The sequence below is a fragment of the Manis pentadactyla genome, chromosome 12 (assembly GCF_030020395.1).
Source record: "Manis pentadactyla isolate mManPen7 chromosome 12, mManPen7.hap1, whole genome shotgun sequence".
Taxonomy (NCBI): Eukaryota; Metazoa; Chordata; class Mammalia; order Pholidota; family Manidae; genus Manis; species Manis pentadactyla.
Window position 1 is genome coordinate 78506750 of NC_080030.1, and position 16042 is coordinate 78522791.

Genomic DNA, 16042 nt, shown 5'->3' on the forward strand with positions numbered 1-16042 from the left:
GCAACAATGTTGGGCATATATGATGTTGATAGTATGATTGAGGGTGGCTCTTATGTACAAAAAGAGATTTACTGAAGTAAAAAAGCAATGATCTATTAGCGACGCACAGGCTAATTTGAAATCAGGAGAAACTAGGGTGGAGGCAGGGGACGGTTAGAAAGTTCAGGGTGACCTTCACAGAACTTAGAAAAAGATAACCCCTCTGAGCATTCATGACCCCACAGGTGTACACCCAGGGAGCTAGCAGTCTTTGTGCAATTTACAAAAACATGCTCCTCTGGGCAGCTGTTGCCCTGTTTCAGAGCACATGGCTTGCCAAATGCATCAGGGGCTCAGGCAGTTTTCCTCGGGAACTATCTGGCAATCCTTTGGAGGTGAGATTAGATGAGGTTCTGAACTATGGTGTGGTCAGTTAGAATGAAAAGCAAGGATGGATTCCAGAAAAATGCCAAAACAGTGAAGCCTGCTGGGGAAAAGATAGGGTGGAAAGTGAGCCTGGGGTTCGGGAGAACTTCTGGAAAGAGGTAAGGTTTGACACAAATCTCAAGGGTTTGTAAAACTGTGGTATGAGGGGGAAGTGGAATCAAATATTTAATATGTTATGAACAGCACTGGATTATGAAAGACATGATGTTTAGAGAATGGCAGGAAAAACAGTGGACTAGAAGGTGAAAGCAGAATCGAAGAAATTCAACTCATTAGACTATGAATATGAAACCACTATACTTTCTTCCAATTACTGTCCCCAACTATAGACCAAGTCATGCCCCCACAATAGACCTTAGCCCTAGTTTATGGGTTTTTAGTCACTTTATTTGATTACTATTTAATGTTATGTCCAACTCATCACATTCCTCTCCCTTTCTCTAGCCAGGGTGTGGTCTTGATCAGATGCCTCCCCCCTTCCTCCTCTTTCCTGAACTATTTCCTCTAGAGCTGGAGTGGGGTAGAGTGAAGTTGCATACCTCCCTGCCTGCCTGTGGTTCCAACATGATTCACCCTTTCCAGTATGCTCCCTCTAAGGCATGACTCTAGGCACTGGGAGTTCCTGATGAAATCTGGCCACCTCTCTGGCTGACTCCAGCTGACATTACTATGTCACATTCTTTTGTCTCACTGGAGGATTCCTCTAGAAACAGTTACTCCACATTCATCTAACTTCCTTACCAGTTCCTAGGCTTGCAACCAGTATACACAGATTCTGCTCAGTATATCTTGTCAATGTGGCAGAGAGAAGGCAAGAAATCTTAATGATCTATCCATCTGATAGTCCCTTCCCCTACATGCAAGTGCACATACCTGTACATCTGTGAACACACATACACAAACACACACACACACTCATCTATCAGTTCAGAGGTAACCAGATATTCAACCAGGAAATGAAGGGTAAATCTGTCTTTTCTTAACCACCCCCAAACCACCCCCAAGTTTATGAATGATCCTCTTAGACCTCCCTCTCTAGAATTCAACAGAAATGAAGAGAGGGAGTGAACACTTCACTTCCCAAAAAGGCTTTTCTTCTCAGTTTTCTTATATCAGCAGGAGGTGAGGGAGAGTGGAATAGTAATGCCAGGTCTGTTGGGATAATCCTTCTGAGCAAACCTTGCAAGGAGACAGCAGATCCTAGTAGCTGCTTCAGGGCTTCAGAATATAGAGTACATTCTCAGCTTTGGGTTTTATTGGTGATTGTGGAACAACAGGGAGAGTCCCATTCAGCCCCTGATGTCATACTGTTACAAGAGTAAGGGAAAGGAAAATGTCTGTCCAATATCAAATAAGAGATGAGATTTAAATGCCAACACCATGGCACTTCTATAGTTCTTTATGTCAATTTGTCTACCCATAACCTGAAACTTTTTGAGCTAGATGACTAGGAAAAGAAAAGTAACAGCCACATTTTGCAAGCACAGCCATCAATCCATCCCAGTGAATACCTTTACACGCTTTTTATAGATTAGTATGATGAGTCACAATGCTAAATACTAAGTCTAGCTCACTCATCAGTTACAAGTATCTCAATGTGTTGTTTTAAGAGAAAAAGTAAAATGCATTCCCCATCATCCACTGTATCTATTACCCCACAAATTTTGACTTGCTGAAGACTGGAGCAAATGCTAAAGGATATTAACACAACCAGCTGGTAAGAGAGGAAGGACTTTCCTTGGAAACACTGTTTCACCTACTTCAAGACATTTCCAACCTATTGCTGTGGACAGCAACACAAGCCAGCTTTGCATGCCTTCAGAAAGGCCAAGCTGGAGATCATCTTAACTAAAGATTTATTTTTACGTTAGGCAGGTCTATATAAGCAAAGGAAGAGAAAATGTTCTACCATCGGTTAAAGTATTTGGTTCATCTCCAAGGGCCAAACCAAAATCATCTGCAGACATGTTTGGAGGTAGGATGCTGAGCATTTACTTAAGTCTTCAAGTTGCTGAATATTTATGAAATGTTTCATTTCATTGGGTATTAGAAAGTTTGCCTGTATGGATACACTATTCTGAGAAACCTGGGCTCTGCCCAAGAGGTCCAACTACTTCTGGGTCAGATGAAGGCACTTTAGAGGCAATTCAAGTCAAACATTACTTCACCAAAAAAGTATTTATTGAGCAACTGCTCTGTGCTGAGCACTGTGCAGGAGCTGTACTTCATTACTTGTTTAGCTTCTCGGTGAGCCAAAGATATTCTTTTCATTTTTTTCTAAAGGCATAATGGAGAGAAATGGTGGTTTGGGCAAATTCTCAACATCTTGTCCAATCCTGTTATTGCACTGACCCATGCTGCCTAGGTCCAAGAATCTAGGTGCTTCCCAGCTAGGAAGTCTGCTTTCCCTTTGCTTGAATGATTCATTCTGAGTCAGCACCAGCTGAGAGATCCTTGCCTGCTTCACTTGTCCGAGCTGCTGGTCCCATTCCCAGTCCAATATTTTTTTAAGAGGGAAGGAAGGAAGGGAGGGAGGAAGGGAGGAAGGAAGGAATGAAAAAGGAAGGAAGGAAGGAAGGAAGGAAGGAAGGAAGGAAGGAAGGAAGGAAGGAAGGAAGGAAGGAAGGAAGGAAGGAAGGAAGGAAGGAAGGAAGGAAGGAAGGAAGGAAGGAAGGAAGGAAGGAAGGAAGGAAGGAAGGAAGGAAGGAAGGAAGGAAGGAAGGAAGGAAGGAAGGAAGGAAGGAAGGAAGGAAGGAGGAAGGAAGGAGGAAGAAGGAAGGAAGGGAGGGAGGGAGGGAGGGAAGAAGGGAGGAAGGGAGAAAAGGAGGTAGGGAGGCAGGTTGACTAAGGTTAATTCTAGCCCCTCAGTTTATATTCTTAATCTGTGGCTTTTTGAAGTAGAATTAACATGGCATTCTCCAAATGTTCGGTTTTATAAGGGAAGGAGCTCCAGAAAACTGAAATCATTAATCTTAAAGAGTCTTTGTTAAGTATCTCATTGAACACAATCGATGCATTTGCCTCATTTATATGTTTATCTTCTTCCCTTTGACAGCAAATATTTAATGGTTGAATGAAAACATAAATACATGTCCAAAGGTAACATGGGTATTTGAATGCCTGCCCACAGGAATTAATGACCCATGACACCAGGTGTCCAAAGACAAAGTCACCAAGAAAAGACACAGCAGAGAGGTGGTGCTATCCAGACACAATGTTATTGGCCAAGGGATAATCTGTAGGTTTATTACATTTAGAACAGGTAGCAGAAACAATAGTAGTTTCTATACCTAGATCTTTATTAGAACCAGGAATAATGGAGGTTTAACTTCCATTTTAGAAGTAGCTCAGTCCTATTTAATACAAAGAACCTAGCAGTCAATTATCTCATTAGAAGAGATCAAAAAAATAACAGCACAAGATACAGAAGAGAGGAGATAGTAAGTGGGGAAGAAGAAAGGGAGAAGGGAGGGAGGAAGGGGAAGAGAAGCAAAGAGGAGAAGAGAGACAGTGCAAGAGGGAGGGGGAAAAAGAGAGAGGGGGACTAATTTCTTCCTTTCCACTAACCTGGGAGTTTTGAGCCATGAAATAAAGAGCCTTCCTCTACTTGAGAGAGGGCATTTCACTAGAACTAATGCCACATATAATATATCAATTTTCTGGTAATGCCACTGAAAAAAGATGCAGAGCTTCCAATGGCTTGGGGAAACTTAGTGGTGACCAGAGCCTACAGTCTGTTTGCCAAGTTGATTCCAGAAATGGAGAAAGAATGAAGTAAAACAGCAAAATTTATGTTCTCCCTTGGCCCACAGCTGAAACACCAAGCTCTAGTGTGAGAGATTAATGTACTATCATTCCCTCAAGTGTTTGTGTTTTTTTTCAAATATGTGCTTGCTCCTGGAGAACTGATATTTAGTAGAAAATGCATCCATATATAATCCAACTAATGGACATTGATATGATGTTTATGTTTTACTTTAAAATATTTCAGTATAAACAGCATGTACTGGTGTAAGTAAAGCTGAGGTGTAGTCTGTTATCATAAACAGAAATTCCCATTATGTTAATAAGCTAATAAGTTAGTAGTTAATTATGAAGCCCACACTCCAGAGGAGGCTAGTACGTATCTCCAGATATCCTTCCTTCTATCAGCTCAAGAGGTTTAGGAAGTTAATATAAAGAATATTAGAAACGGGCTCCCAGTGATGAAAAGAATCGCACTTTAGATATATGAAGGAGCTACAATGAAATAGTTTTGAGAGACTCCCCACCCGATAATATAAATTTAGCATGACCTGTAGCCTGTGCTCCCTGTCCTGCATCCAGCTGGAAGTGCAGAAGATGGCCGTTTGCCTGATGTCAAATGCAGGGTAGCAGAATCCTGCCTCTAGGAATTTTCTGGGTCTGCCTCAGCTAAACCTCCTCAGCCTTAAAAAGTAGGGTAAGCTGGCCTGGCCCTGCTTAATAATAATGTTAACAAATGTCTGCATATGACGCAGAATTTTGAGATTTTCTTTGATCATCACCTCATGTCAAGGCTATGAAAAAGGAATTAAATTTCACCCATATTAGACTCTTGGAATCTTCTATTATCTATCAAAACTAACATAACACAATGTAACGTGCATTTCCAAAATGGTCCAGGTCAGTTTTCAGTAGATGAAATTTGATAGGAAAAGCTGCGCTGCTTTCCAATTTGCGTTTCACATGTTAAAAAATACAGCGCAAAAAAGGGTCCCTTGAGTACCAGCCTTCTCAAGCCTGGATATTGATAATTTTAAATGCTGATTATAGGGACTGTTCCTGCTGTGACTTTGGCTTAGCCCTTGTGATCACTGAAACAGGTTACTTTATGCTACACTGGCCAGTTGTTTTCCAGCAATAAATGCTGCTTCCAGCACTTCAATTTTTGCCTTTATTTGCTCTCCTGCATGGTTTATATGTTCAATATGTCTCTCTATATAGTTCAGGATATCCTATAATGTTTAGGATATTGATGTGGAAGATTAATGAGGAAGATAAGGACACTTTTTAGGTAGAATATATTCCACTAAAGTGATCATTGACTTCTAAGAATGTCAAACACACAATTAATAATTCAACATTAAAATATATTCAATACAAAACATCAACATAGCTTGTGTTCAGCAAATATATTTCAGCTGAGACCAAATTAAAACTTCAGAACAGTAATAACTTTGACAAAAAGCAATCAATTCAACACTTAGAAAGTCTGATGATGGCAAATTGGTTCATCATGACTAGCATTTTTTGCATGTTTCCTTGGAGCGCCTCAAGACGTTTTGCCAAGAGTTTTCATTTCTTAATTTTTAAAGCATTGTTGTGCTCACTTAGTGGTGCTCACTGAGCAGATGAGTAAACTGAAGAACAGGAATTCCTATGTTTAGTCCTCCAGTAACACATGAAAGGACAAAGACTAAGTTAAACTAGTGACTCTTTGAGCATATCTTCTTTAAAGTCCAAATCACACAGGTAGATAATCTAAAAATTATTTAGTATTATAATGATTATAAAAAACATAGCAGTGACCTGCCTCACCCTTGCCCATAACAAAGCGTATCCTGCTTTCTATTGGCATCCACTTTTTATTCTTTTAACTATTTCTGCTAGTATTCCCACCCCTCCCCCCCATCTACATTTTAAAAGAATAACATGCTGCTAATCGTTTATGGATTTTACACAGTAATCTACTGCTCTCCTGTTATGGAAGGTGAAGATTCTACCTAACTCTTGAGATCATTGGCAAGATTAAATTTACACCAGAAAGTCAGAATATAAGGAAGAAAGAAGATCTGAGAATTCTCTGGAGAAATTTAGGCTGTGACAACCAGTTTCTTTTTCCACCAAAGCATCCAGTGGAAATGGGTGCAGTGCAATTAAAGGGATGCAATGTCAGTTTCAAATTTTTGCTTCAAGTCCAAAGACAGTGGGCTTCAAGCTGACCATCAAAGGGATACACACATTGTACCTCCAGTGGAACATAGTAGAAATGTCTCTAACTCTGGCCCAGAAAATCCTAAAGGAAAGAAAAGTCAGCAGGCTGCTTTGGTAGTAAGACAGAGACAAAGCTGAGTCTGTGTTGAGAAGAATTTCTGCTCTCCTTTGACAGCAGGTCCGCAGTCCATGAAATTTAGGGACCAGATGTAGATCCTAAAGTGAGTATGGTGGACACAATGTTAAGGTGACCTTCCATGAGTCACAAACCCAGTACAATCCCCTCCTGTTGAATGTGAGTAGAACCAGGGACTTGCTTCTAGCTGAGAGAATGTGGCAAAAGTGATTGGATGTCACTCTCTTGATTATGTTAAATCATAGAAAAGTGTTGGAAAATCACTTCCTTGATTAGGTGAAGATGATGGGGTAGCCACTCCCATCATTGTATTATATTACTTACATTATTTTTATTACATTACAAAGACTACCTCTTAGCAAACCAGATACAGAGATTCAACTTCTGTCTTTGAAAGAGTAACTGTCATGCTATCAAGGACTTGTGAGAAGGACACATAACAAAGCACTGCCAGCAGCCTCTAAGAGCTGAGAGCAGCCCCTGATTCATGGACAGCAAGAAAATAGGAACCTCAGTCCTACAGCCACTAGGAGCTCAATTCTGCCAATAATCTCATGAGCTTGGAAGAAGACCCCAAGCTCCAGAAAGGAATGTAGTCTCCCTGACACCTTGACTACAGGTATAGTCTTGGGAGACCCTGAGTAGAAGACCAGCTAAACTGTGCCCAGACTCTTGATCCATGGAAACTGAGATAATAACTGTGTGTTGTTTCAAGTCACTGAGTTTCTGGTAGTTTTTTTATGCAGCAATAGTAAACTAATACAGTGAGACTGCTCTTCAGAGGTAATGCCAGAACAACAGTGGGCCTCCAACAGCAGAAGCCTGTGAGGTGACCATCAGAAGCTGACTGAGGGCTGGGAGCAACCTGCTGAAGGACAAAGTGCTCTGCCCATCACAAAAGAGGCACCAGATGGTGGGAGTCTTCCAGAAGCTCACAGGTCTGTGTGGAGGTGGACTGTCTGACAAGCTAGACAGCTCACAGCCACCAACAGCCAGGGTGAGTTCCCCATTCTCATTCCCTAACCCAGCAGTTGGTTAGTAAACAGCTATCTAGGGGGAAAGGCCTGATTTACAGCATTTGCTGGATTCTGTGGTGTTTAACAACCTGCTTATAATTTTCCAGATATTCAACAACTGGCCCTTGTGAGGCAGTATTCTAACACACTAGGGCTGCCTCTACTTCCTCCATCTACTCCCTTCAGAAGGATCTGACAACCTGGGGGTTTGGGGAATGGGGGAGCAGAATCTTGCCCTTCAGTAATAGGTCTCCAGTGGGGAAAGGGTGAGGACAGACTTAACCTTGAGTGGAGACTGAAGTGCTAATTACTACCACAAAATGGACTGTTAGAGAGTTGAGACTCCATGTTTGTGACTTAAGGAAATGTAGAATTGTCTATTTATACAAGGGTGAATGAAAGGTCATGGGATTCTGCTCAGACTTTCATACATGCCTCAGGTGCATGTACACATAGTGTGCTAACAAAACTAATTTTTTCTCTGTAGGTTAACTATCCAAGTCAGAGCAAAAAATTGCTGAGCTTTCTTCTTTCTGTCTTCCTTGCTTTCTGTCTTCCTTGCTTCCCTCCCTCCCTCCCTCCCTCCCTCCCTCCCTCCTTCCCTTCTTTCTTTCTTCCCTCTTTCTTTCTTTCTTTCTTTCTTTCTTTCTTTCTTTCTTTCTTTCTTTCTTTCTTTCTTTCTTTCTTTCTTTCTCTTTCTTGATTGCTTTCTTCCTTTCTCTTGCTCTCTATTAATGTTCTTTCTTAATATTCCCTTCTTTTTCAAAATGCCTTTATAAATAGGATGCCTCATAAACTCCAAAGTTCTAAATTGACAAATGAATGAGTAAATGACTGAAGTCAACTTCTCAGTGTACTGTCACTGTCTTAGAGAGCCCCTTGCTTAAATGCAGCTCACCCAGTTTAGGCATACACAAGGGCACACTGCTGTGAGGCGGTTAAGGAGACACCAGCAGAAGATCATCAGATTGTAAAGGTAGTGAGAACTGAATGGCTTTGCATACCTAAATGGACTTGATGGATGCAAGGGAAGAGACACAGGGCTAACCATGAATATTTGCTTCAGTAAACTCACATGGTACAGAAGAGGAAAGACACTTGATTGAGCTTTATATGGAGCTAGACCTTTGGGATCAAGATGAATTTGTTTGCACTATTTCTACTGGATATACACTCGCAAATTTTAGGTGAGTCCTCTGGGAGCAGTTTGTGCAGAAGCCATGGGTATCCTCCTTTCAGAACATTCTCCAAGAGATCAAAGCCCTAAAATGTCCCTTCATGTATAACGAGTTCTGGAAGAATATCATTTTAAGTGATGCATCAAACAGGTAGATATGAATTGCACATGGCAGCTGTTCTTTGTACAGATTATTATGGTGCTTCTCAGATTGAACTCTTGCCTCCATTAATTCCACTCAACTGAAACTGGCAAACACTGCTTAACAGAAGCTCAAAAGTAGAGTCTCTTTGACATATTTGCATCTTCATAGAATTTTTAGACTATCCTTGCTCTCAGCTGCTGACCTTAATTCTCACTTCACTGAGAAAAAAGAAGCAATTAGAAGAAAATTTCCTCAGGTTTCTACCAAAATATCTCACCATATTATTTGCATTCCCACCTCTTCCATAGATGAAACTTCCATTCCTCTAAGTGTCAGCCCCTCTGTGCATTAGACCCCTCCTGCTTGTCAGTCCATTGGTTCTCCTCTTTCTCCTGCACCATTAACTTTTCACTATCTGTTGGGTCATTTCTATAAGGATCCAAACATGTTATTATTTGTCCCATTTTAAAAAGAAAAAAACACTTATTTTTACTCAACTCTTCCTACCAACTCTATTCCTTTGCCTCCTTTGCAGCAAATTGCCTGACTGCCTCTAATTCTTTTCCTCCATTCTCTCTTGCATCCACTAAGTCAGCTTTTGCCCTCGCCCCTCCACTTTGACTGTTCTTGACAGTCATCAGTGATTTCATGTTACTAAACCCAGTGGCCAAATCTCATCGATCATCTTGCCTGTCAGCTCACTGTGTGACAATGCTGATTACTCCCTCCTCTTTAATTCAGTTTCTTTATGTGGTTCCCTCTAGTCTTTCATATTTTGTTTTTACTTGATTTTTCAACTTCTGACAAAGTTACATTAAGATTTATACTTATGAATCTGTAAAAACAGAACAAAATACTTATAGTGGCTCCCATCTCACGCAGAGAAAAACCCTAAGTGAAGGACCCCACTGCCTCATCACTCCTCTCACCTCTTTTCTAGTCCTTCTCTTTCTCCCTCACTGCTCACTCCATTCCTGCCAGAGGTCCTTGTGGCTCCCCAAACATGACCTTTGTTCTAACTGTTGCTCTGCTTGAAAAGCTCTTCCCCAGAACCCACTTGCCTAATTCTTCAGATCTTTGCCAAATCTCACTTCTTCAACGAGGGCTACCCCTCACCTTATTTTACAACTGTTCCCCCAACACCACCAACTGACAGTTCCATCCCCCTTACCTTGCTCTATTTTTTCTCTTTTCCATAGCATTTATACACTCTCTAACTTACTATGTAATTTACTTATTTTGTTTATTCTTTATTGCCTGCCTTCCCTACTTGAAAGTAAACTATGAGAGACAGTTGCTTGTCTGCTTTGTCTATTTTAATGTATTCCAAAATCCCTAGAACTGTGACTGGCACATAGTAAAAAGGCTTTGTAAACATTTGGCAAATGAATGACCTATCCTCAGATTGAGGTTTCAGTTTTCCCATCCTCTCTGGGAATGCTAATTGCATACTTTTAGCAATTTTTAGAGACTTTTAAAGACTTTTCTTAACCTCTTTTGGGAAAAATAGATAAAATCTACGTTAGCAAGAGGTCATGCAATCAGATCACAATACACCTATTTTTTAGTTATTTGATTTAAAAATGTGATTTTGTCAGTATAAAAGTATGCTATTCTTTCTAAGAACACGCATGATGTTTCTTAATTTTTTTGTCTCACTGCCCTTGTAGAGAATCCCCAGAAATATGTACAGACATATGCTTTCCTTAATACAGTATAATTTCAGAGAATCCAAGGAATACCTTACACTTCTGCATGAATCTATGGGTATTCATGGACCTCAGTAAGAGAAACGTACACACACTTGGGATTTGATCTACATGAGCTCTCTGACTTCGATCTTTTTTCTATTTTTATTAACCAGTACTTTTCTTTTTTTAACTTTCCCCTACATCTTACTAAGTTGTTTGTTTTTCCTGTTTATTGAAATAACTTTAGAATGTTTCAGTTTCACAAGAAGCTTGCAAATATAGGATGACCATATGAGAATACTGCTGAAAATACTGTAAATTTTCACTTCAAAGTAAATGGAATGCAAAATGAAGATGTGGAAATAATTCCTAGGCCCATAAATATTTAATAAGTTTCTGGGCTCACAGTTGTCAAGTGGCAAACTTACAATATACTATATTTAGAAGTACAATGCACAGGTTTCATGCAATTTTTCATGTGAAAAGCTATTCAACCTACCAATTATATTCCTTATACCCAGAAACATTTATATCAATAGCATATCCTTAATTACACTTTATAAAAGGCAGTTCTGGCTATGGTCTCTGAGCAACTGTTCACTATAAAAAAATTTTTAAGTCTATATAGAGGAATGTCATAGGTAGGCTTTGTCTATTGGAAAGTTCTTTTGCAACATGTGGAGTACATGAGACTCTTCTGCACCACTTTACAGTTATGCAGCTTCCCTGGATAGGACAACAGTCCTATTGAATCAGAATCTCCCAGGTAAGGCCAAGACATGTAATTTTGAAAAACTTCCAGATGAGTTTTTCAAGACAAGTTGAGAATGCACAGGCATATGAAGCCAAGTCTTTTCTTTTTGCTCTTTAATTTTTATTTTGGGGTAATATTTGACTTACAGAAAATTTACTAAGCTACTAAGTTAAACAGAGTTCCCTATACCTGTCACAAAGCTTCCCTTAATCTTTACATTTTACATATCCATGGAGCACTTGTCGAAACTAGGAAATTAACATTTGTAGATTACCATTAATTAAACCACTGACTTCATTCAGATCTCACCAAAAATATGTCCTTTTCCTGTCCGTGGATGCAATCTAGGGTACCATTTTGCATTTAGGTATCATGTCTCCTCATATCCTCTGATCTGTGAAAGTTCTTTAGTCTTTGCTTTTCATGACCTTGAAGCTTTTGAAGACTATTGGTCAGATATTTTGTAGAACATCCCTCAGTTTCTGTTTGTGTGATGTTTCTCATAATTTGGGGACAGAATATCCCAGAGGTGACATGTCCCACACATAGAATCATAAGAGGGATATGACGTCAAAATCACTTATCACTGGTGATATCAACCTAGATTACCTGGTGTAAGTGTTGTCTGCTAGATTTCTCCACTATACAGAGACAATTTTCTGCTTCTCTTCTAATGACATTTCATTCAAAACAGTTTATTTAGCCTAGACTGAAGAAAAAGAGAATCAAGCTCCTCCCCATAGGGAGGGGAATAGTACCTATATATATTATTTGGAATTCATTAAGAAAGATTTGCATATTTTCCCCTAATTCCATATTTATTCAATATGTTATTTATGGTAGTATGGAACTAAGGATTTTTTTTTGGAGTTATAATCCCATTCTACTGTTTCTCATTGCTCAAATTATTTAAACTTTGGCTGTTGCAGGACCTTCAAGTCACCTCCTGTGTCCTTTTGACATGTCCCTTTTTTTTTTTAAGTTCATTTCCTTTCTTTGCAACACCTCAAATGCTTCAGGCTCATCTTGCTTTTCCCTTGACCCAAGACTGGAATCAGACATTTTCCCAAGAAGTGTTGATTCCTTTTGTTGGAAGATGACATCTAGAAACCAAGATCTAAGTGCTGGGTGTGCTTTTTGATACTGCTTCTGGGGTCTTATTGCTTTTAGACCCTCTCAAAGACACCCATTTATATACACATTATCTATAATTATTTCTGTATCTATCATCTGTTTAAATATTAACTAAACATGAGTTTGTATTGACGTTTCCAACTCCAATTCTGCACCACAGGGTTTATTCTAGCCTTCACCACTTGCTTATCTGTAGCTTCCATCCCTGATGGTAGGAAACATGTCTCCCACTATCTACAGTTTATTCACATGCTTATTAGCCCTTATGCACTCAAAGTTTCAAGGTGCTATCTCATAACCTGTGAAAAATTAATTTATAACTAGCATACAGCATTTATAGTTCTTTCTGTTTTTTGCCTTATAATAGCTAGCAAAAACACTATTTTCCAAAGTTACTTAAGAAAGCACCTTTTTATCTCGTCAGTTTATTTAAAAAAAAAAAAACCTATACCCTCAGTTGTTGTAGAACCTCAGTTCAGGAATTGTTCTACAACCACCATTGGGTTTGTATTTGTTGAGTTCCTTTTCCTTTTCTTTTTTTTTTTTAAATTTATTTATTTTTATTTTTTTAAACAACATTATGTTTACTAGGCTCTCCCCTACCCCAAGTCCCCCCCCACAAACCCCATTACAGTCACTGTCCATCAGCATAGCAAGACGCTGTAGAATCACTACTTGTCTTCTCTGTGTTGCAAAGCCCTCCCCTTTCCCTCACCCCCAACATTATACATGCTAATCATAATATCCCCTGTCTTCTTCCCCGCCCTTATTCCTCCCTACCCTCCCATTCTCCCCAGTCTCTTTCCCTTTGGTAACTGTTAGTCCATTCTTGGGTTCTGTGATTCTGCTGCTGTTTTGTTCCTTCAGTTTTTCTTTTGTTCTTATACTCCACATATGAGTGAAATCATTTGGTATTTGTCTTTCTCCGCTTGGCTTATTTCACTGAGCATAATACCCTCTAGCTCTATCCATGTTGTTGCAAATGGTAGGATTTCTTTTCTTCTTATGGCTGAATAATATTCCATTGTGTGTATGTACCACATCTTCTTTATCCATTCATCTACTGATGGACACTTAGGTTCCTTCCATTTCTTGGCTATTGTAAATAGTGCTGCGATAAACATAGGGGTACATCTGTCTTTTTCAAACTGGAGTATTGCATCCTTAGGGTAAATTCCTAGAAGTGGAATTCCTGGGTCAAATGGTAAGACTATTTTGAGCATTTTGAGGAACCTCCATATTGCTTTCCACAATGGTTGAACTAATTTACATTCCCACCAGCAGTGTAGGAGGGTTCCCCTTTCTCCGCAACCTCGCCAACATTTGTTGTTGTTTGTCTTTTGGATGGTGGCCATCCTTACTGTGTGAGGGGATATCTCATTGTGGTTTTAATTTGCATTTCTCTGATAACTAGTAATGTGGAGCATCTTTTCATGTGTCTGTTGGCCATCTGACTTTCTTCTTTGGAGAACTGTCTGTTCAGCTCCCCTGCCCATTTTTTAATTGGATTATTTGCTTTTTGTTTGTTGAGGTGTGTGAGCTCTTTATATATTTTGGATGTCAAGCCTTTATCAGATCTGTCATTTACAAATATATTTTCCCATACTGTAGGGTACCTTTTTGTTCTATTGATGGTGTCCTTTGCTGTACAGAAGCTTTTCAGCTTGATATAGTCCCACTTGTTCATTTTTGCTTTTGTTTTCCTTGCTTCATGAAGAAGTCGCTAATGTTCACATCCAAGAGATTTTTGCCTATGTTTTTTCTAAGAGTTTTATGGTTTCATGACTTACATTCAGGTCTTTGATCCATTTTGAATTTATTTTTGTGTATGGGGTTAGACAGTGATCCAGTTTCATTCTCTTATGTGTAGCTGTCCAGTTCTGATAGCACCATCTGTTGAAGAGACTGTCATTTTCCCATGGTATGTCCATGGCTCCTTTATCGAATATTAATTGACCATATATGTTCGGGTTAATGTCTGGAGTCTCTAATCTGTTCCACTGGTCTATGGCTCTGTTCTTGTGCCAGTACCAAATTGTCTCGATTACTGTGACTTTGTAGTAGAGCTTGAAGTTGGGGAGTGAGATCCCCCCCACCTTAATCTTCTTTCTCAGGATTGCTTTGGCTATTCGGGGCCTTTGGTGTTTCCATATGAATTTTTGAACTATTTGTTCCAGTTCGTTGAAGAATGCTGTTGGTAATTTGACAGTGATTGCATCAAATCTGTATATTGCTTTGGGCAGGATGACCATTTTGATGATATTAATTCTTCTAGCCACGAGCATGGGATGAGCTTCCATTTGTTAGTGTCCCCTTTAACTTCTCTTAAGAGTGTCTTACAGTTTTCCGGGTATAGGTCTTTCACTTCTTTGGTTAGGTTTATTCCTAGATATTTTATTCTTTTTCATGCTATTGTGAATGGAATTGTTTTCCTGATTTCTCTTTCTATTGGCTCATTGTCAGTGTATAGGAAAGCCACATATTTCTGTGTTAATTTTGTATCCTGCAACTTTGCTGTATTCTGATATCAGTTCTAGTAGTTTTGGAGTGGAGTCTTTAGGGATTTTTAAGTACAATATCATGTCATCAGCAAATAGTGACAGTTTAACTTCTTGTTTACCAATCTGGATTCCTTGTATTTCTTTGTTTTGTCTGATTGCCATGGCTAGGACCTCCAGTACTATGTTAAATAACGGGGGAGAGTGGGCATCCCTGTCTTATTCCCAATTGCAAAGGAAAAGCTTTAAGTTTTTCGCTGTTCAGTATGATGTTGGCTCTGGGTTTATCATATATGGCCTTTATTATGTTGAGGTACTTGCCCTCTACACACATTTTGTTGAGCGTTTTTATCATGAATGGATATTGAATTTTATCGAATGCTTTTTCAGCATCTATGGAGATGATCATGTGGTTTTTGTCTTTCTTTCTGTTGATGTGGTGGATGATGTTGACGGATTTTCGAAAGTTGTACCATCCTTGCATCCCTGGGATGAATCCCACTTGGTCGTGGTGTATGATCCTTTTGATATATTTTTGAATTCGGTTTGCTAATATTTTATTGAGTATTTTTGCATCTACGTTCATCAGGGATATTGGTCTGTAGTTTTCTTTTTTGGTGGGGTCTTTGCCTGGTTTTGGTATTAGGGTGATGTTGGCTTCATAGAATGAGTTTGGGAGTATTCCCTCCTCTTCTCTTTTTGGAAAACGTTAAGGAGAATCGGTATTATGTCTTCTCTGTATGTCTGATAAAATTCCGAGGTAAATCCATCTGGCCCAGGGGATTTTTTCTTGGGTAGTTTCTTGATTACTGCTTCAATTTCTTTTCTCGTAATTGGTTTGTTTAGATTTTGTCTTTCTTCCTTGGTGAGTCTTGGAAGGTTGTATTTTTCTAGGAAGTTGTCCATTTCTTCTAGGTTTTCCAGCTTCTTATCATATAGGTTTTCATAGTAGTCTCTAATAATTCTTTGTATTTCTGTGGGGTCCGTCATGATGTTTCCCTTCTCATTTCTGATTCTGTTGATGTCTGTTGATTCTCTTTTTCTCTTAATAAGTCTGGCTAGAGGCTTATCTATTTTGCTTATTTTCTCAAAGAACCAGCTCTTGGTTTC